The 23,284-nt window shown below is 44.3% G+C and overlaps 1 protein-coding gene across 1 annotated transcript in view; it reads left to right on the top strand.

The window, feature by feature from the left end:
- Positions 1–22,473, top strand: part of MAF (v-maf avian musculoaponeurotic fibrosarcoma oncogene homolog) — a 63,140-nt gene extending 40,667 nt beyond the window's left edge. The window contains exon 4 of the mRNA XM_014942453.1: positions 21,686–22,473. The gene's annotated coding sequence lies outside the window, so the exon portion shown is untranslated. The remainder of the gene's footprint in view (positions 1–21,685) is intronic.
- The last annotated feature ends 811 nt before the right edge of the window (positions 22,474–23,284 follow it).

The following is a 23,284-nucleotide window of genomic DNA, read 5'->3' as shown; positions in this document are numbered from 1 at the left end:
AAAAATGAATTTTTTTTTTTTTTTTTTTTTTTTTTTTTTTTTTTTTAATTCAGTTGGTTTAAGAGAGATTTGAGCCGAGCCGTAGGAAAACATTTCCCGTCTCCTAAATACAACAGGGAGAAAGTTCCCAAAGGTCCTCGGAGACCGGGAGGGATGTGGGGTGGTGGCTGCTGAGCTCAGGGAAAAAATGAGGGGTTGGAGGTTCACACAGAAGCGGGTCAAGTGTTTTTAAGGAACTTGGCAGGGCTTTTTCCTCCTTCCCTATCGCTGTAATATCAGCGCAAGCTTTTCCTTTTTAGATATCAGCCTTTTGTAATCACATTAGCACGGGGTGCTCTGGCCGGGCTGTTCGCTCGCGTGTGCTCAGCCTTCCCTGCAGCATCTTTCCAAGAGAGACAGAGCTGAGCCTCTCGTTACGGGAACCTTTATATTTCTGCTCTAGTACTAACAAAACTGTGTTTATTTCCTCTCTTAAACAAGGAAAGGACCCCAAATGCTTGAAAGCAAATCTCCCAGCGCCGAACTGCAGCAGTCTCTGGGGTGGAGCGTAGCGGCTCTAGCCCAGCATACAGAATCCCTCTATAGGAGAGGGCGACTGGTGCCAGTTCTGGGCGACACTATGGGGAATGGGATTCAAATGAGCCCACATGCAATTCTTGCTGACGGAGGAAAACGAACAGCACAGTGCTGCAAAAATGCACGTAGGTTTTAGTAGCCTTTGGTGGACAAAATCCTGCTTTTATACGAAGGATATGTAAACAAGGCGAACAACATAAAAAATACATCACACGCTTCGAATGCCAAATGCTCCCTAATCCCTAGGAGAGGGTTTTCCCCGGCTGTGTCAGTTCCCAACTCGGCTGCTCGGCTCTCCTTTTAATCTGGAGCGGGGCCCTGCCGTGTTCCCCAGCGATGTGGAGGGGGAGGCTGCCGGGAGGGTCCCTTTGCTCCTCTCCCCAGCCCTGCTCCCACCTCTCCCAGCCCTTCGCAGACTTTGTCCTCCCTCCCGCCTTTCCCAGGGACTCCCCGAAAGTGGAAGGTTCTGATGACCCACGGCAAATGTTCTCTTTCTCCCCGAAGAGCGGCTGCGGTGGAAAACAATTTGCAGAAGACAGGAGCAGAGATCTGGTTTCATTTTTTGGTGCAGCTCCTACAGTTTCTGGCTGTAAAGCCTTATCAGCGGAGCCCTTGTATAGCGGCTCATCAGCAGAGATCCTGCAGGCGAGCGCCGTATTATTGCTGCATCCCATGTGGCTTTTTTTATCAGTGCTGTTCTGACTTCTAAACCTTCTGGAGACGCTGTAATTGGGTACTTCGAGTGGCTTGGCTTCTTTTATAGCACAAGTTAAGTTTTTTAGACTGGGCTTTGGAAATAAAATAAAATAAAAAATAATAAAGTAAAATAAAATGAAAAAAGAAGTAACTATCTGTAGTTAGAAGGAAAGAAATAAAGTCCCTAATAAATAAATCCTGCTTTTATTTCTTGGCGTGATCTAGGACAGCTGATGGAGATTGACACTCCGAGTTACATGAATGTTTTAAACGTGTAAAGAATCCTTTATAAATTCAGCTCTGTTTGCTATGATACACTTTCCAATTTAGGATACTGTGGAGCAGATTGTGAAACGATGATTTACATGACTTGAGGATTTTGCTCCTTGCGATTAAACACAATAGCACTTCCTTTGGTTCCCTTTAGAATGCATTTTTTAAAATTTATTTAAATGTATTTAAAATACAGGTTATTTCAACAAGAGTAAAAATATCGGGCAAAAATTGCATTATTGTGTGCTGGGTAAAGTACTGCTAAACATCTAGAATTGCAGCATTCTGAAGGTGGAAGTAAATGTTAAAATAACAACTGAGAAAAATATTCAATATACCATTTTCTTCTGGCAGGAAAGTGAAAACATGGAGTTTTGTTGGCTCGTTCTTCTGTTTGCAAAGGATTTAGCGTTGAGCTTTACCTAGCTGCATGATATACTGCAGTGAAATGCACAGAAATTCGGGATTAGATACGAGTTGTAACATCAAGTAAATTTTATGTTGAGAAATTTAGAGCGTGCCAAACGGCCAGCTCCATGGACAAAAGACTAACATGAATAGGTTAGAGAATTATTAGCCTCTAATAATAGATGATATGCTATATATCAAGTAATGACTACTTACTATCCTGCATTTATCTGTTACATGATGTCCTGTTTAATTACCTACCCTGCTGCCACGGAGGCAGCTGGAGCAAGAAATGCTGCAGAGCTCATGCCTTCTTCCCTCGTAAAATGGAAATACACTCCCAGTCTGTGCCCTTGGAGTTGTTAGACATGGGTTTCCCAGGAAAAAAAGAATTCAAAGTGTGTCTGTCTTTTTTGGACAGTGGTTTTTTAAGGGAGGTTGTCTTACTGAAACCTTTTTCAACATGCTTCGAGCCGGTGGAGAGCAAAATTCCACCAATTGAACCCAACTGTGGCCCTTCCCTTCAGATTTTAATTCCTTCTGCTGCTCGTCTAGGTGAGGAGCAGATAAAAATAGATTGTTAGATGAGGCTGTTGCTTTTAATTGTATTCATAATGAGCATTCGCCATCCTTAATTCAATAGTGCAGCATAACAGGGGGGAGGGCAGGGTTTTTTAACCTCGTTTCCTAAGGAAATGAGGCAGAGAGCATCCCACCTCCCACCCACCTGGACCCAATCCTCTCCTAACAGCGTGTGAGTGCCTGCAGGTGGGTTTGATAGGGGAAGGACATCTCAAACGTTACAAAGTCCTCCCAAGAATTGAAGTGAGTGTGAGACAAAGCTCCACGTTGGTGTCCACGCCAGGGACCAGGTAAATTCAGTTTTTATCCATGCGGATGGCAGCCTGTGAGCAGCCACATCCCCTGTTTGCTGGGGAAGAGCAGGGGCAGGGGAGGTGGGCATCAGGTTTGCTGCTGGAGCTGGACTTTGGGATGGGCATCACAGGGTATAACCAGAGAAAATCACTACTTCTGGTCACAGTTTGTTTTCTGGCAGGAGCATAAATTCTGTGAACCTTGTTTTGCACTAACTCTCCTCAGAGTAATGTCAGTGCAGGCGGCCTCCTTACTTTGATGAAATCAGGGCAGAATGAGGAGCTGGCTTGTTTTCTGGGAGCAGGACGAAGCCCCATGGTGTGTGGCAGGGGACCTTTCCCTTGCTGTGCCCCCCAAAAAAGCAGCTCTTCTCCCTGCTCCCCTCCCTCCATCCGCTCCCACACCTACCATTCCCGGAGCTGGCAGCACATTAATAAAAAAATGTAAGTTTTATGGGACAAAGTAAATAAGGCAATTCATATATCATTTCTAAGACACGCAGAAAGGAGGCAGAGAAAAATAACCATCCGATATTTTATACGAGGATATTTCCATGAGTCAGCTCGTTTTCAGGTTTCTGGGCTTCCAGCTGCAAGCTCTGCTGTGTTGGCTTATCTTCTACTCAAGGCCTGGCATGTGCCAGAAGTAGCTTATAATTGGCTGTGTTTCCCCTTTGTAAATGGTAATAATAGAGCCTTTATCAGCAGAGAATGGCGAAAAATTTGGATGTCTTTAATTTCATCACAACTCCTAATTTTTTTCAGGCCTAATATTACACGAATAGATCTCAGAGCTCCTTGTTCTGGTTGCAGAGCTGACAATGGAGGGGTTGATTTTTGTAGGTGGGATATTGAGCTGCCCTTCAGATGCCCCCTAAGCACTGGCCATAGAGCTGAATTTATCCTTTAACCCTTATGGCCTGGGGTTTGTTAACCCCTAGGCTTGTGGAAAGTTGCAGTTGTTGCTGCTCAGCTCGGCTGAGGGAAGCTGATGCATTTCTTGTGGCAGCCCTGGTGTGTATTGCAGGGCAAAAATGCAAGGTATTTTCAATGCATTTTAATTCATTTGAGGTTTTCAATGAACTCACCTCAGCTTTCTACGCTCCTCCTGAGATTGCTTCCTGTGGATTTCGAAAAGACTAAGTTTAACTGGGCGGGGAGGGAGGGGGTGGAAAGAGGGAAAAAAAAAATGCAGCTAATCCAGTATGATTTCTAAAGACAACTATGCAAGCTTTATGGAAAATGAATTTTAAATTTGTACATGTTAGAAGAATTTGGTTGATCGCAGGCAAGGAAGGATGTCACAAGATTTATTTGGCCAGTCACAACTCGAATTTTGAATAAATTCTGTCAAGCTGTTAAAAAAATGTATGGAAATACATCACTTGATGCATTCAAATCACAAATATGTTTGAGGGGAACTGCAATCTGCTCGTGGATGTCCTGTGAATAGAGAAGATTTCACATGTGTTTAATGTATTCTTTTTGGGGAATTAATTGTCCACCAGCACTGACAAGTGTGGGGGATGGAGGAGTGGAATGGGAGCGATTTGCAGTTCTTAGTGGGAATTAGTGGCATGACTATATTATAACAATCATAATTAAGCTTTGTACTTGAACAGTGCCTTTCCTTGGGGAATCTCAAGGCACTCTGTCAAATTTATGGGGAAATCCCGGGGAAATAAGTGATTTCCCGACAGATCTGCAAAAATTCAGTGGTGGAGCTGCAAGTGGACCCCAGGTCTCGGGGCTCCTGGGGGTTGGCTGGAGCTCGCAGCAGGAGCTGCCTTATCCCTCCATCACCACCTGGGCAAGGTTTGGGACCTCTGAGCTTGGGGGTACCACATATTGCATCCCTGTAGGTGCTTTTGGTTCCTGGGGGTGCAGGTGGGTGCAAGGAGTGGTGGGAAGGTGCAGGCAGGGACAGGCAGCACACAACACAAGGCACTTTTGGCAGCAGCCTGAGCTTAAATGGGCTGAAAATACCAGTGGGAAAATGCACTTCATCATTGTATAACCTTAGGGAGGGCCTGACTCCTCCGGGCCTCAGTTTACCCACCTGTACAGTTAATATGATGGCACTGAGGGGGGACTTGTGGAGATTTTTATTATTATTTTTTTTTCCAAATGGCAAAGAGAATGAAAATTTGGAGAATCTTATCTAGGAATGTGGTGCGTTCGCCATCATTTGAATTGTTTTGTCAATGCTAAAGTGCTTGCTAGAAAAATATATTCCACTTTAGCTCAAAATTTAGGGTTCGCGCAAGAAGTACACTGGGAAATTACTTATTTGTCATTAAGGAGGAACTGATGAGATGATCACAGGGGTTTGTTCTGTTTAAAATCCCCAGTGTTAAAAATCTGTGCAATTTAATGTTCTTTACATGTTTGAGCCCTTCAGAGGCAAGGTCCCTTTAGACACAATAGGATGAATTAGCCTCCTTGAGTAAGCTGATTTGAACTTTGCGTGTTAGGACAAGGAACATATTACATTATCAGTCTGTTTGTTCCCTTGGCTGGTTTCACCAGTTTGTGCAGCCTGGTGAAAAAATGAACAAATTCACTTGATTCCATAGACAGAGCAGAGTCGACACTAAGTTCTGCATCCAAGTGCCTCCAGAGGATGACAAAGTGTTTAAGAGACAACGGGACTTATATTATTGAGCACGTTTAAAGTAAGCAGTAAAACCTTAAGCATTGATTTGGTGTTTTACTGGAACCAATAGAGAGATTTAAAAATAGTGGTTACAGGCTGAAAAGCACAGCTCCAATGAAAATCCCTGTATTTGTGCTGAATAAATCCTCTCCCTCCTGGGAGCAAGAGGCATGTGGAGGGGAACAGAGTTACCGGCCTCTGATGGTAGGTCCAGGCTTGATGGTAGGCAAAAGGATGGTTTTGGATGCGTAGGAAGGAGCTTGTCAAGAAGCCGTGGGCTTTTTGGATGGAGCACATGGGATTTTGGAGGGAACTGAGTGGTTGCTGCTGTGCAGAGAAATCCCTCCCCTCTGCCCCAGGACCGGGGGTCCTGGTGGTGGCATGGTGAGGGGCATGGCTCTCCCACGGTGCCGCTGGCATCTCCGCAAACCCCAGAGCAGAGGACCAAGGGTATCCCACCAGAACTGGGACAGTTGGCAATCCTCGTTCTTGTGCAGACTGTGTGAAATGCACACCATTCCCCAGAGCTTACAGGCACAGTTACAAACGAAGCAAAGATGGCAGGAATGACATTCCCTTGCTAATTATAGTGTGGTCCCATCTGTATATTTGGTGTTATGTCACCAACTCCAGCCTGCTTTTTTTTCTAGCAGGGGAATACTGCTGCAGGTCGAGGCTTGGCACAAAAGGCTCCAGGCCCCTAGTAATGTTATAGTTACTTCTTTAACGGGGGCGAAACAGCCATCGCTCTATTTTTAAGGGCTATCGGTTGGAAATCCGAGAGTGTATTGGCTAAGGTGCTTTTTGGGTAACTCACCAGTCCATATTTAAAAAGCACTCGGGTGTGGATAAACATAACAGAGTACAGTGGCTGCACATGTCATTGAACCCCGCTGGCTCCAGCGGTGACTTGCGCATGGCAGAGAAGCTGTGAGCCCAGGTGCGTCCCTCCTCCACAGACGAGGTGGGAGAGCAGCCAACTCCCTGGCCATCAATGCTCCTCTTTTCCATTTTTGGGGGCAGAGGATAGTCTGGGAAGAGTCTGGGCTGTAGGACATACATTGCCCTCCAGCAATTCCCCCAAAAAGCATAAGGATAGAAACCACCCTTCTGGATCACTCTGTGGGGGTGTTTCCATTCAGTCTTTTTGAGGCTCTCATGAGTCCTCCTTGGAGCCTAGATAGTCCTGGAGTCCTTGTTTCTGCTGGTGGAGATGCCCGGCTCCTGCTTATAGAATCAAGATACATGGTTGTGATTTAAGACCTTAAATTTGCTGATGTAAGGTGTCGTGACTCCCTCTGGAAGAGCCCATGGGGTGCTTCATTCTTGCACGTCGTACTTATGAGTCGTATTGGTGAGCCTCATGCTAAATCGTATAGGACTGAGATTTTTAATTAGGGTAGAGATGGGAGCCTCCAAGTCTCATGTGATTAGAGAGTTCTCATAACTTCTACAATTATTATAAAGTCCAATTAGCATATTTCTTACTTTAATGTCTGTATTGCCCTGTTCAGTGTTGGAAATCCAAAAATAAGAGCACTTGGCTAAAACTTGAAAGCCATGAAGTGAAAATAGACCAGAAACAGAAGTAAAAATGGGTTTTCCTAAATTAATCCACTGTTTTGGCTAAAAACAATGAACAAAACAGGCAAAATCAGGAAACACTGTAAATAATGACAAGGAAAATAAAATCTGAAAGCCCTCCACCTTACTTGTTATAATAGAGGTAAAAGGAATTTTAAAAAATGAGTGACATAAGGTTTTAAGCCATCCTGAGTGCAGACTTATATGAGGAGGTGCAGAAGCACCATGCAAGGCTGCATCTCTCAAGACTTGTACCTGGACCTGTCCACTAAATTGGAAGTCCCTCTGTGCTTGGTGGGGGACTGATCTATTGCAAGGGTGTTCAGTGGAGCTCGTGTGGCAGGAGGGGAAGAAGCCATCGAACCGTTTTACGGCTGAGGAGCTGAAACATGAAGGCCGCTGTGTCTCTTAAAGTCAAGGAGAAATTGTACCAGCAGAAATAGGCTTTGGTTTCTTGTCATACAGGAAGCCGTTGGTGGAGTAGGAATTTAACAAGTTCACAACTTAACAAGTCCCAGCCTAGTGTCTGGACTACCAGAATAGATTTTTTTCTCAAATACCCCCAAACTCTCAATGCTTTTGTCAAATTTCTGTCTCTCTGTACCCGGTGTCAGCCTCAGCTTAACAATGAAGGTAGTCCCAGAAAACTTCTCACAACTAAGCAACGTATGCTCCCTGTTATGAAAGCAACCTCCTACTGTCTTGTATATTAATTCTGTGCTTGTGGGGCACTGTAGAGGTTAAATCTTCTCTGCCTGGCATGGTAATTTTCATTACTTTCATTTTTTGGGAACTTTCTCCAAGTTTCTGAAAGGCTTAACGCAAGCTATGAAGGCTCCACCTCTTTCTTGGCCCTGTAACCCATGAGCAGTTCAGCTGAGGCTAGGGGATTTGTGTATAATGATTTGGAAAAGTTGTGAGTATAAATAGAAAGGAATTTGAGATGTTTTTCCCCTCTGTAATTCAACACTCTATAGCTTCCCCTTCCACCCTGCACATAAGGTGCTGTACCAAAACCATGGAAAGAATTTGTGGAGCTTCGGATCAAGGAAGTTCATAAGCTAGCAGGCTTTTCTCTCACTTGCTCTTCTTTTTTAAAATCTGATCGTATCATCTCCCCTGGGCAAGAGCATGGCCAGAGGACCTTACAGATTTTCACCAGATCCTCTCACCAGGAGCATTTGCCCTGGGGCAGGGGCGGTCAGGGCAGCCCCCTGACCTCCTCTTATGCACAGTGTGGAAAGGGCAGGAGCCTGGAATAAATGTTCAACCTGGGCTTTTTCCTTTCTTTTTTTTCTCCTGTCTCCTCCCAGTAGCAGTTACTGCTGAGAGAACATGTTCTACCAGCTCTAAGCTCCAGCCTCAGCCTTCCTTCACCTTCCACGTCTCGTGGGTATATGAGGGCATGGCATCGGGTTGCCACACATCTTGGCCTCTGAGACCTCTGAGATGATGATGTGCCCGTCACCCTGGGGACAAGCCCTGGGACAGGTATCCCGAGCTCAGAGGTTGCTGTAGCATCTGGCAGCAGTGCTTGGAACTGGGGAGCCCCTGACCCAGGCAGCTCGGTGGCAACAGGCTTGCTCTGAAGTGTCCCTCAGGTTCCTTTCTTCTCCACAGTCATCTTCGTCTTAATTTATCTTCCATAAGCCTCAAGGAGCCTCACTTATTCTAACAGAAATTCCAGCTCTTAGCAGTACTGGTGCGCAGTGTCCATGGCCCTGTGCTTTCAGTGCAGTGATGGGTCTCAGTTCTGCACTTCATCCCCAAAAACTGATTTAAACTCCCTCGTGCAACTGGGCAGTTACAGCTGACCCGGGCACAGAGGAAGGGCAATCATGGCGTGCATTCGTGTACGTTCATTGCCAGGCATTTGATGTATGGTTTCATTTTTGAGTCTCAACTTCATTTTGCACCGTGATATTTGGGCATGCGGATTTACAAATCAGGCCCTGGCAATATTATTTAAAGAACCCTCAATGCTTTCGGTAAAAACCTGAGTAAGTATTTGTTATATTTAGAGGCAATTCTGCTTATTGTCTCTTCTTACAAGTAAGCTTTTCACTGACCTAGATTTTGCTATGCCATTTTCCATTTGCTGTCCTACGTTACGTTTGCATGGAAGCAAAGTCTTTTGTCTCTTGGTGTTCTCTTGCACTTGCTATTTTGTCCACCAGCCAAAATCGGACTGATGCGATGGGGCCATCAGCTTCGGTGGAAGTGATTGTTACCGTTGAGGATCCTGGCTTCAAACTAAAAGTAAAGTGCTATTGTAGGTGAATCCTTAAGCTGAGCTGACCTGGAGGACCAGCCAGCAGCAGAAGAACATGCAAAGAGGAAAGGTTTATGTGTTTTCCAGCAGTGGGACTTTAGAGAAAGAAAAGCAATGTGGGACAGAGTCAGAAACTGGCTTTCTTTTGGCCGAAGGGAGCAGTCCTCTCCCTGGATGTATATTGCAGCTAGCACTAAAGACACAAAACTACATTTTGGTTTTAATTCTGCTCTCGGTTTTAACGTGTCATTAAAGACACGTTAAAGTCCAGTCCTCTCCCTGGATGTATATTGCAGCTAGCACTAAAGACACAAAACTACATTTTGGTTTTAATTCTGCTCTCGGTTTTAACGTGTCATTAAAGACACGTTAAAGTCCTGTATTGACAGGAAGGGTTGTAGTGCTTTTGGGGAGTTGTTATTATCGTGTTACATGATGATGGTGTTTATTGCGGTAGTGCCTTAGGGCCAAATTTATAAACATTGTGGATGGATTACACAGGTATTATGCTGCACAGAAACATTTTGCTGTGTGTTCATGTTGAAATCCTCTGAACTGGACAGTGTAAACAAATTAACATTATCAGGGAAAACCTGTTTTTTAAGGCAACTTTCCCTGCAGACTGTACTTGGCCAAAGGACATTGGCCACGGCTTTCACATCTCCTGCGTCTCTACCGTGTTCAAAAATGTTTTTACTAGCACATGTTAACCAAAACCTCTTCCTTTTTGAGGGGAGAAAAAAAAAAAAAAGACCCAGGCATGTTTAAAAATGCATTTGATCTGACTAGCTAGCATATTTTTAAACACGACCGTGTTATGTTTAACAGCGTGTTAGCGTGTGTCAATTAACTTGTTTCCGCAGAGCGCTGACAGAAGTGCCCCCGCCGCCGCCGGGCCCCGCAGCGCGGCCCAGTCAGCAGGGGGGAGCCTGTGCCCACACCTCTGACCCACCAAAATTCGGCACCCACCCCTCACGGCAGTGTTAGGGTGCTGGACTTGGCCTTGAGGGGTGGATGTGGAGGCATGGCTCCTTCTGCTGGCTGCCCTCTGGGGGTAACCATCCCCATCCCGGGGGCACCCATGAGGGCTCATCTGTCAGCACCCCACACAACGGGGGGTAACCATCCCCATCCCGGGGGCACCCGTGGGGGCTCATCTGTCAGCACCCCACACGACATCTCCTCCGAGCACACGCGCAGGCCGAGGGGCTTTTTGCTGCACGCAACGCCCCTCCAGACAGAAAAAATAGAGGCTTTTTCTCACACTGTCGTGAGATCACACTCCTTCCCTGTGCCAGATATAGGTGAGATGGAGGAGAAAAGGCACACGTGCGTGTAGCCCCTCAGTCTCCGCTCTGCCCGGCCCGGGTGCTGAGGGTGCCAAGGCTTTTGTGTGCCAAGGCTGGGAGCATTCAGCCTGCAGGAGAGAAGGTTCCGGAAAGACCCTATAGTGGCCTTCCAGTACTGAAAGAGGAGCCACAGGAGAGGTAAGAGAGGGACGCTTTATCAGGGGGTGTAGCCATAATACAAAGGGTAACAGTTTTAAACTGAAAGAGGGGAGATTTAGATTAGAGATTAGGAAGAAATTCTTTCCTGTGAGGGTGGTGAGGCACTGGAACAGGTTGTCCAGAGAAGTTTTGGAGGCCCCATCCCTGGCAGTGTTCAAGGCCAGACCAGATGGGGTTTTGAGCAACCTGCTCTGGTAGGAGGTGTCCCTGCCCAGGGCAGGGGGGTTGGAACTCAATAATCTTGTCAGGAAGTGTAGTGAAAGGACAAGGGGCAACCATTTTAAATTGGAAGAGGAGAGATTTAGATAGATACTAGAAAGAAATTTTTTACTGTGAGGGTAAGAACTGGAGGGTTCTGGAACAGGCTGTCCAGGGAAGTTGTGGCTGCTGGAACAGGTTGTCCAGGGAAGTTGTGGCTGCTCCATCCTTGAAGGTGTTCAAGGCTGGGTTGGGTAGGGCTTTGAGCAACCTGGTCTGGTGGGAGGTGTCCCTGCCCAGGGCAGGGGGGTTGGAACTAGATGATCTTTAAGGTCCCTTCCAACCCAAACCATTCTGTGATTCTATGCAGTCGTGTCCGTGGCCATGCAGGCTGCTTCTGCTCCAGTCCACGCTGGCCAGCACAGAGGAAACGATTTAATCCATCCTAAGAAGCAGCAGTGAGCTTTTTGCCCAGGAGGCTGCTGGATAAAACCCTGTAAGTGTGTGAACTAACCAATCTTTTCCTGGCGGGATCTTCTTCTGTATCCTGGTCATGGAATTGTGTGTGATAAGAGGTAAGCGGGGTGGGAAGCACACAACTCGGGTCTCAGCAGCAGTGTGCTGCAGGGACACATGCTGCTTTCCCACAAGGATGTGCCAGTGCCTGTCCATGCGTGGTGGCTGCAGAAGCCCAGGCAGGTGTTTGGCGGGGGCTCATCTGTTACTGCACGTGCAGAGGGTGCAGGAAATGTAGGCACGTGGACATGTAAAAGGTGCAGAAGATGGCTCCGATGCGAGGGAGGTGGAGAGGTTTTTGCTGGTAGTGCAGGAGCCGGGCTGTGCTGTTGTGTGTTATTGGTGAGCGCCGAGGAGGAGGTGCTGGAGGGATGGGAAGCTGGGTATCTTGTGGGGAGACCAAAAGAGTCTTCTGGGTATTTACCCTGGTAACTTCTGCTGCAGTGGTTCATGTAGCTGCCCCCAGAGTAGTCCTAGCAGAGCTGGTGTCCCTTGTCCTGCTGCTCCCCCAGAGAGTCTGCATCCCTGAGCCCAGCCGCTGCAGGATGCCTGGGGTACCCATGTCCCCACCAGACCCCGTGTGTGGGACCAGCCCCAGGGCAGACAGACCCCCTCCTCTTCCTCGTCCTGGGAATGTGGGCAATCTTCCTTTTTCGGTTCATGATTAGTAAATGTATGAATGACTCACATGTGTTCTGGTACAGTGTTAACAGGATCGGTAGGAATACCTAGCATAGACAGCCTCCAAAAATAGGTTCCTTGTCCTGCCAACGTCTTGCACATGTCCTTAACTTTCCTGCCCTGGGAAGGAACTCCTGGCACCCCGCAGGGCAGGAGAGTTTTTCCATTCACTTCAGTGGGTGCGGGGTTTCATTCTGCATTGTAGACTGATGGATTTTAAAGGGGACCGTGTCCACCGGGTATGGTCAAGCTCTTTGCAGGGTCGAAGCACTTTGTATTTTTAGCATTGACACGATGATCATGAGGGAAAAGCGTGTGTTTTTCCCCTGCTCGGACAGCATGGTCAGACGTGCTGCTCTGCCTATAGCTGCTCAGGGTCAAGTTGTTACTGGCCCTGGACCATTTCTTTCGGGTGCTGCACCTTCCTGCCATGCAGCTTGGCTGCCCTAATTGGTGTTGTGAAGCTGACCCACGCCGGCCAAAACACGTTTTTGGAAGTGAGGTTTTATAAATAGACCGTGTGGACAAAAGGGTGTCTGCTCCGGAGTGGTTACGGGGCTGGGAAGAGGAGCTGGAGGCAGGGGAGGGAGCCCAGCATCTCCTGGTGAACCGGCACAACCCTCTGCAAACGGGCGAGCGCGGAGCCTGCGGCGAGCCCTGGGCAAAGGGAAGGACGGAGAGGCCACGACCCGGGGTGTGGGAGCTCGGCTGTTTTCTCCCTGTGAGACCGGCTCCCAGACCTTTGCTCATGCAAACCCTGACAGATCCCATCTCAATGAGTAGCTGGGAATGATGTGCTCCCGCCCTGGTTTGGGCTGGGGCTGAATTTCACCTACTGGGCTCTGAGAGTCGGTTTTGCTACAGAACGTAATTAAGAGCATCAGAACCTGGCGCTGTGGGATCTAGCCCATCCCTGGTAGTCAGGGTGATTGACATTGGATCCTTTGATTTCTCCGGAGGCGTCATAATATTTTAAACTTATTATTAATTACAAGTGTATTAATCTCTGAATAGTATTAACAGTATTTCAAAATATTATAATTTTATCCTATCCGACCCACTGGGGAAAAAAAAAAGTAGTTTTGGATGAACTGAACAACTTTATAGACAGTGTGCTTTATAACCAGATGGATTTTCCCTAGTTATTCCATTTCTATCTAATATTGGCGGAAGATTAAAGATACTGAATCAATGGCTGTAAAAGCTCACATTAAAAATTTGCAGTAAATGAGAAGAGGAAAATTTCATTAGAGGCATAAATTGTAGCAACTGGAATGCGTGCAACTTATTTTTAGTATTCTACCAACAGCCACCCTTGAAAGTCTTTTTTTTTTTTCCCCAAATGTTTTCTTTTCTCAGATGGAAAAAAAAAAAAGAAAAAAAAAAAGAAAAAAATGACCTCTAATATTTTGAAATATAGAACTAATTACAGTAGGGAGTGATCCTGATCCCACTGAAGTCAACTGCGGCATTCTTTATGACATTGCAGGATAGTGCCTCTATTAAGAAATAATAAGGAAATGAGATACTTTAAAGACAGGGGTTTAAAATGAACTGGCTCTGTTGGCCTCTTTTGTAAAAATACCTTAAAGCCACTTTTATCAAGTCAAAAGGTTCATTGAAAAGAGAGAAATTAAAGATGCCGCTCGTGGAACCTGGCAAAACATGAAATTCGCAGTAAATATCTCTCCAATCCAATTATAACATTCAAATCAAGGAGAAAAAAAAAATAGAAATATAATGAAAGCTTTCTTTCTACTGAAAAAGTCTACTTGGAGGTGTCCAGACCTAAGGGAATTTCCAAGTCAGCATTATAGTGGGGAAAAGATGTAATGTAAATGAGAGTGAAATAATCAAATTTTTCTGGTGGAAATAAGTGCAGTTGTTTGATGTAATTTTGACACACAGCATAATTTCAGCATCAACACTGAAGTTTAAAGGATCAGTGTGTCTTCATGAGATTTCTATACAGAAAAGCCATTCAACAGGAAAATCTAAATCAGACTTCAGTATGCACATTGGGCTGTTCCACGATAGAAAGCCTTGTATTATAATATTTGCAAATAGAAAAATAGAGATGACCCTTTTTCAGTAATTTCTAGGCACCCTTTCCACTTGAAAATCCAGCATGATTATGGTATATAAATCACAAGAAATGCGATGTGTGAATGTTTTCATGCTCACAAAATCAAACTTTGTTTTATGCCTCTAACACCAGCTGAGCCATTTAAAGATGCACACCGCTTTTGACAGTGAGTTACACTGGGCTCCTGTCACCACGTTTATTGCAGAAGTAATTTTTAATATCATGGGGATTTATTCCAAACAATTAAAACAATTAAAGCAGGGCATGTCTTCAGCATTTTACTCAATCTTGTAGCCTGTATGAAATATATTTGTAATTTTGGGTTCATTTCCAAATGGAGACAGATTCACACACCCTCACAGCCAAACTCAGCACAAGAACCAACAATTAAATGAAGCCTGAGATCCAGTCCAAAGGAGGCATATACTCCATTTAATTTTTAAATAGCTTAATTAATAGTTTCAGTTAAAGCAGCGAAGTGAAAATGGGTCAAACTATGTAAACATTGGTTAGAAAAACACACTGTCCAGCCAAAGCATTGTAGAAGTGCTTTTAAGAAGAATGGTCTTTAAATTTAATTTAAACATGGTTTTCTAACTTAGGTAAAAGCCCAGCTCAGGCAGGGCCCAAGCCGCTTTTTATGCCACAAAGAATTACCGAGGCATGCTGAGAGTTTATTTAGTCTTTGCTTGTTCCGAGGCGGTGTTTCACTCTGCAGTCATCATTTTCTCCTTGCTGTCAGCATGTTGTTACCTCTCGGCAGCTCAGAACTCACTGAGAGCCTCAGTGTGTTTTGAAGCTGAGTTTAGTCGCCGGTGGGACCTGTACGAATGCTACAAAACATCGTTCACAAATATTTACTGGAATTTTGAAATGAATTGGGGTAGCCTCTGCTATTGCGCTCTTGGTGTTTGCTTTCTGCAAACACTGAGGTTCAAGTTCTTATTGACATGGCTGGGATGGATGGGGTCCCTTACATAAGTCTCAAGGCCAGGAGGGGGCTTCTGCGCCGGAGCAATCGGGGAGTAGAAGCAATACCACGTGCCTTATCTGACCACCCATCGCTAACCAGCCGCCCTCAAATCATGGGTAGACACAATTACTGAGTTGTAAGGGAACTGATTGTTCCTGAATTCCAGAGGGACGCAATTATAAAATTCACAAAACTTCTCCCTCTGCTCCAGAGAACATCTATATAAAGAGAAAGGGACGTTCTTTACTTGCAAAAATATTTTTGCAAAATCTTCCTTTGGCTCTTAAGTTTCAGCTTAAATGAAACAAGGATAAAATACTTTGGAACTGATTGATAATGTTGGTTTTAAGGATTCTTTTTTTTTAATATGCAGTAGCATTTCCATGACACACACTCTCTCTCTCTGTAGTTTGAAGTTTCTGCTCCAGTGAGGACAGTGAGTTCCTTGCAGATTTGCTGATTTACAGTTAACTTCCAGGATCTTAACATTTTGGTTAGAACAACTGGAAGGTTTCCGTTTGGTTGTTTTTTTGTTTGCTTTAGTCTGATCAAGTCAATAAAAAGAGAAAGGCAGAAGAATGAAGGAAAATCATAGGTGATAAATATCAAGATGGGCCCAGGTTTGGCATTAGGGTGCATGGCTTTAGGAGGCTGTCCCTGACGTCTCTTTCAGCAGCATCTTTTACTGGCATGATAAACTTGGAGAGTTTGAGCCTAAATTTTGGCCAAGTTGCATCACATGAAAATGTTCCTCAAGTTCTCCTTTGTACCTCGAGGTGTGCAGAGCAAGTCATGAGCAAAAGTTGGTGATGTGTGAAGGTATCACTGCTTGGTGCCAGCCATCCTTTTGGGAGGGTGAAGTCAGGTTTGGGGGAGGAAATCCACGGTTGGTGACTTTCTAGGCAGTTCATGGTTGGCAGCTGAGACTGATCATTGTTTTTGGTCTTCCTGATCTGAACCTTTACTTCCGTTGTAAAGGACAACATATTCTACAGAGTGGAATGAAAACCAGATAGTTCTTCTCCCCACTTGCAGAACAGAACGCCACCAGAAATAGGGAAAATTATTAAAGATCTTCATAATGAACAATATTTTTTACTGATAATGTTCAAAATGCAAAAACACAACGGGAGACAACGTCTTTTTCACAGGAAACAAGCAAACAAATATTTTGGGCTAAAGCCCAGATGTGCTGGCCTTCTCCAGCTTGTCCGTAAAGTTAAGGGTGTCAAAGGGTTCCCTGTTAGGCAAAGGAAAGATGTAGGAGAGGATTTTATAAATGGCAGTTGGGCAATTAGTGTTAACCATCAATATCAGAATGGCTTAGATTGCATGATTAACTAGTTAGAGTTTTGAGCTGGCTGGTAATTTTAGATTAAATAGCCAGGCTGCCAGTGACTTGAATATTGATGAATATTCTGTGTTTTATTAATATGCATTCTCTATAAATTAGAGGCTTAGTACACAAAGAAGAAACCTAATGCTCTTGCTATTTTTCATTGCCACAGGTAGAGCTGAATAATTCATAGCAATTAATTTATTTCACTGATTTAGCCTTTTGAGGCGGGGGGGACGGAGGGGGAGGAGAAGAGGGAAGTTGAGCATGAGTAGTCTGCAGGTTATTTTTTTCATGTTTATTTATTATCAATAACTCACCAAAACCATTTGAAGACGAATTCTTAGTTGCAGAGAAATTTTTTTTGTTGTTCTTAAATTGAAGAAATTGGGAGGAACTTGGTCAGAACTGCGAGCAATCCACCAGTCATTACAAGAACCCAAATGCATTTTAAATTGCAAAAAACAGCACAGCTAATTGCAAATACAAGCCAGTTAGGATCAGACTCATGTTGATCTGTATTGATTGGTGCAATACTAGTTACGTTGTGTGCTTCTGCTCCTCATTTGATTGATTGTAATTCTTTAGGACCAAGATTTTCTTGCAAATATTTTCATGTGTGCAGAATTTGCGATCTGTAGTTAGTCCCTAATGCATTTAAAATGGAATAGGTGAAATGCTGTCCCTTTTAAAACCAAGGGGAGTTTTACCGTGGAAGACTTTCCATCTACTGATGGAAACATTCCTGAATATATTTTTTGTGTAAATAGAGCCATAACATGTCTAACACAAATGACATTTTGTATTTGTGCAAAGCTTCAGAGAATTAAACATAGATTTTAATTTTTCTTTTTAATTTTTTTTTTGAGGCAGTGGGGGAGATGGTACAGCATTAAGTATGAGATGAAATGTTGCAGCACAAATATGATTTGCCAATTCTGCAGCTCAGGGTGGCTGCAGCCCTGTTTCAGTGTCACGCAGTCATATCCAGAGCAGGTAATATCCAGAAAGGCATGAGGAGGAGGAGGCTGTATGATTACTGCCTCTCCCTTTTGCTGGTTCTTAACAACACGCTGCACAGCACTGAGAGTTGCATAGCACACAATAAATCATTGCCTCATTATGCTCCTTCTGTAGGTTTGTTTAGGGCACCTACTCCAGTACCAGCTCCAGAGGATTGTTTGTTCTTCCCAGAAATTCCTCTCAGATGTAGACTTCTGTTTTGATTTGCAGAGGGAAAAAAAAAATCTCCGTGTCTTATTTTTAAAGTAATTTCTTAGTGTACACAACAATTTACATTACGAAACTGCCCAAGAAAGTAATTCAGGTAATGTCTGGAGATTATTTTAATTTGTAGGTGGATGATTTTGTCAAGAGGAGGCAAGAGGTTAAAGAAGGTTTTCATGTTTTTCTGACTTGTCAACATGAAATATTAGCAAATGAAACACAGGGTCTTCCTCCCCTCCTTTCTTCCTTCCTTCCTTCTTGCCTGCCTTCCTTTTTTCTTTCCTTCTTCCCTTCTTTCTTTCTTGTGTACACAGAAGCTGCTGATCCCTTACCTAACTAGATTATGCTGAATTGTTCTCAGTTGTAAAAGAAGCCTAAGTACCTCATTAAAAAATATTGTGAGGTCCTCATTCACTTTTTTCCGTATGTCTTTATCCAGCCCTAGTCTACAGCTGGTGCAGGAGGGCACTGGTCTGATTGATAGAATAAGGATTTTTGACACTTGGTTTTGATTTAAGCAGACAAATCCTCTTAAGAAAAAGTGTTCATTAGTTGGCCTAATTTACTAGTGAGTGAGGGGCGGTATTCAGCATTGCTGATTTCGATAAAACAGTATTTATTTAGCATTGCACCAAACAAATGCTGGAATAACCTAGATTGTACCTGCGGTGAATTTGAAGGGCTGGAGCCGAGGCTTTGGAGAGCAGGTGGGTACACTGCAACACGGCTGGGTTTTGCTGCAGTGTGACAATGTGATCTAGGATCTGATCCAGACTCCTTGGAAATCAATGGAAATTCTACCCTTGACTTCAGTGGGCTTTGGAACCCGCTCCACTTGTGACAAAGTGGTAATGAAATGACTCCAATTTTGAGGGGGGAGGAAGAATTTTCTGGCTTAACAGATTCAGCGTTTTGTATTGATAGGTTTGTTTATGTGAGGGGTCCTGACTTCCAGTTTGAATGGTTTTCACACATGCCTTGCTCAGGTCCTCCCTCCACGGTTCCTTGAAAAGCAGTAGATCTCTGTTCTGCGACCACTAACAGACATCCCAGCTGAACAATAAAATTCTGTAATGAGTATGATGTGAAACTCAAAATCTTTGTAAGCTTGCTCAAAATGTGACCTGCCTTCACACAAAAGCTCCTTGAGCTTTCTGAACCCTTCAGCAAAACTGGATGTCTTCAAAGCCGTAATGAAACACAAAACTAAGTCAGTTTTGTGTAATTTGGGGTTTCATTATACATACTTCTGCATCATTGTATGTCAGAGAGCTGGGTATAATTCTTATTTGATCTTAAACTCTTACAAAGGACCTAGGAAGAGAAGATGTGCTGAGGTCAGGACCAGAAAAGACTTTTTTTCAACACCCACTGCAACCTGAGTCCCCCATAAGCATTTAGGACTCAGCGAGAATTGTACCCAACTCTTTTTGATGGAAGTACAGTGGTGACCTTCTAGATTGATTAAAGATGTGACATTGATTGACTTTGAAGGGAGCCACATCCACCCTTCTTCTGCCAAAAAGGCAGTGGCTGCAATGTGAAGCCTCAAGAATGGGGCATTGCTCCTCCAAGTACATGGAAGACATCCAAGGGTAACGGGATAATGCAGATAATGGGATAGGGTTCCTCCCCTCCTCTCCCTCAAATACCATATAGCTAGATTTTAGCTATCCAGACTCAGGCCATAGGAGACTTTTCTCTGATAGCTATTTAAAAGATGAAATAGCTAAGGAAATGAGCTCTTTTTATAGGTTATGTAGGATGTTCAGTGGTTGTCAAAAAGAACTGGTAATGTTGACTCTGCAGGGACCTTTAATGGTGGTGGGGGGGATGATGCTGTGAGGACCGGTGTGAACAGCACAGCAGAAGCCACAGTGTGATGGGGAAAAGAGCTAAAGAGCTTTATTCTTCTGGAAAACCCACTTCTGATGATTTTACACGCTGTCATTTTGGGGTGTCTAGTTTGCGAGATGCTAAAGTGGCCCAATTTTCCAAAGATGCACAGTATCTTAGCAATATCTGGTCTCTTTAAGCCACGTTGGGCTGGCACTGAGAAATATTGGCCTCCAAAATTACCACTTTTGAAAATCTAGGCCACTGAACCTGATATGAACTATCAGAAACCAGAGACAAGGGAGCATTTATGTTGGAGAATGCGTAGTGGCTCGAAAACTACAAATCAAAATAATTCACCCTTTTATGTGTAAATCTCTTTCTCTTTGATACACGAACTGAAAAGCTGTCTGGTTTCCTTGTAGTTTCCGTAAGCAAGCAGCGTGTGACTGTACCCACTAGAATGCTATCTGAACGTTATTTAAAGTGTAGACCTGTTAAGGTCAAGCATGCTCATCTGTATGCTAAAACCGAACCCACCAAACCTAACACCTAAAACCAGCAAGCAAGGAGGTCTTGTGGTTCCCCCCTGACAAGGGTATGGCGTGATGAATGGCGAAGCACCCAAAGATCAAAGTGCTTTTTCAGGGATAACAATAGAATCAGAGACCAAAAGAGACCAAGTCCTCAAAGTGCTTTTTCAGGGATAACAATAGAACCAGAGACCAAAAGAGACCAAGTCCTGGTGCAGGTGTCTGCTGTTCCAAAGCAGTTTTTTTTTAGATATGACACCATCGGCCCATTGCAAGGGGACGCGGGCCGGAGCTGCAAACTGACATCAGCAAATTTAGATCCTGTGTGGTGCGTTTTTGAGCCAGTAGAAAGACTGAAGAGTCACTGCGAGAAGCCCACGTGGAAGGGATTAGTGTAACTCACTGAATTTGCCGTGAGCAGAGTGAAAAGAAACTTTTCTATGCAGACATGGGAAGACAGCGTGATGTGTTTTGCTCATATCCCAGAGTCGCTTTCCTCTGCCTGAGCGCCTTAATCCAGATCCTGTTGAAGTCAATAGCTGTCTTGCCTTTCAGAAGGATTATGCCCCTAAATAGCTACTTTAGGAAGTGTACTTTGCTTGGTGATAACACAAAGCAGAGGGTGGATGATTAACACCAATTAGGATTATTTACGAGAACCTAGAAAACAATAGGTCCATAAATCATTGTCTTATCAATTGAAGTTCCTCCTGCGTAATTTAGTCATCATTGGGCAAACTGTGTGTTTCACTGTTCGTTAACTAGATATCTGACTGATGTTAGCTGAAGTTTGTGGAAATGTTGAAGGTACCGTATGACCAAGTGAAACAGCAGAGTGTTACAAAAAGCTTCTGGTCGTTTTCAACATTTGTTTTGTGTTGTAAATCCCCTAGAGTTTTTTCCCAGGTATATTTAGTGTATTTATAAGGTGACTGACAATAGTCTGGCTTCTTTTAGTTATGCCTCAGCTGTGTCTACACTAGTGTCTCAGTTTGGAGCGTGGGGTGGTTTGCATTGATCCCTTGGTTGTCTCCATTTGTTGGACACTAGTCCAGCTGCAGAGCAGCTTTGGCACACACAGATTCCTTCTAGAGGAGACCCAGTGGGGTGCTCTCTCCAAAAGCAAGCCAGGGCTTGGTGGGACATCTGGCTGTGATCCAAGGGGTCAACCACACCACCACAAAGTCCTTCAGGTGCTTTACAAGAGGAAGGGTGTCGAACTGCCCAGAGCTTCCATGCCAGCCTGGAGTAGAGCTTGTGCTATAGAGAGGGTCAAATGATGACAGACTTGTGACCACTGCTCCTCTTTCTTCCACCAAGACCTGTCCTCATTCGTTATCCTTTCGGTTTATTAGCTGCCCCATCTTCTGTAGCTGTTCCTCCTTGCTGCTGTCCTTTTTTCTTCTACTTTTATCACTTTTTGTGATCCCTTTTCCAATTTCCAACCTTAGTCTCCCAGAAGACCTGGAGTGGTGACGCCTGGATGCAGAGGAGATCACACTGCTTATAAATCTGCACCTTGAGGAGGCCAAAAGTTTCTGCAGCAGCAGGAGGTAAGCCAGGACTGCTGGTGGGTGTAAGGAACAGAGAGCAATGCCACACGCATTTAAGAAGATGAAGGCAGCATTCTTGAGGATGGAGACTTTGGGGCAGTATGACGGTCCTGTACAGAAAGCTTGAAGAGATCTTCAGGTGGTCACACACCACCCAACCAGCTGCCTGTTTGGCTTAGTCCATGGACCTCTGGGGTCTGCACACCCGAGACTGAAAACTCTTGACTTACCCTAAATTTCCTCTTTGTGGACTCCTGATGCCAGAGGAATGGCACAAAAGAATTCAATATATCTGCTTTGCCATAACTTTTTCAGCCTGCTAACTTTCCCAGGACTACTTTCTGCACAAATTACTGGAATTTAATTATATGAGGCTTAATTTCGGTTGCCTGACCAGCTTTAAAAGCATATATTCAAATTTAAACCACAGGGGCAGAATTTGGGGAGCCTCTTTGTCCTCTCACTTTGTGTTAGTTTAAATGAAGAAACTGTGCCTGTGAATCTCTGCTTTCTGACACCTATTCCAAGTCATTCTCCCTTCTGGAGAGACTTCCCATAATCTCAGCAGTTTAAGGGGGAGCACAAACTACCCCTTATGTTATAGTTTATGTTTTTGAAACTGTGCAAACAATAGATACTTGTCTCCTGCTTATGCATTTTCTTGTAAATAAAATGTATTGAGACCAGAGATGGAGTTACACTGACTTTACACCAGAAAAGAATTTGCATTGACATTTTACATAGACGTGTTGTATTATCTGTACATTTCTCAAATAGATCTTGCAATGTTTAATTGCAACAACAACAACAAAAAAGAACGGGGTTGGAGAACCAAAGGAGGGGCATGGAGGAAAAGGACACAGATGGAGAATGGTGGAGTTGGAGGATGGCACTGGCTATCAAAGCATTATCTGAGAATTCCTATAATTAGGGTTTATTATCTTCCTGACCCCACTGTTTCATTACGATCTGCTGCATAGATGATCAATAACGAATAGCTTCCAAATTTCATTGCATTTGCTTGCTTTCTCTAGAAGATTTTGCATCAGTTTGTTCCTCTCCATAAAACCTTATTCCTGTTAAGGTATGAAGACTTTATGTTTCTGCTGGGGTTGGCTTGTTCTTCTGGTATATCACTGTTGTTATTTATTTAGCAAGTGTCCCACAGCAATCCATCCTGTAACACTTCCATCTATCAGACTGGGATGATCAAGAATACATTGCAGCTGATGGGCAAACACTGATGTATGTCTGGAGTTGGGCACCCATCTCCAACTCAGCAGATAAAAAAAACTCTCTAAAGAGCCAACAAAAGAGGGCTTTTTTTTTTTTTTTTTTAAACACCCCAACCCGCTAGTGGATTATCCTGAATGCTTTGGCAGCGTGCCCCTTCCTTCCGCTGCAGGAATGCTAGCCTGGCTCTGCAGCCCTGGTTGGTTTTACAGCAGGCAGAAGAAATCAAGTGCAAGACTGATTTGTAATAGTCCATGGCACTTT

Source organism: Calidris pugnax, unplaced genomic scaffold (assembly GCF_001431845.1).
Source record: "Calidris pugnax isolate Ruff unplaced genomic scaffold, ASM143184v1 scaffold28, whole genome shotgun sequence".
NCBI lineage: Eukaryota > Metazoa > Chordata > Aves > Charadriiformes > Scolopacidae > Calidris > Calidris pugnax.
This window is presented reverse-complemented; position numbering and strand designations above follow the sequence as displayed.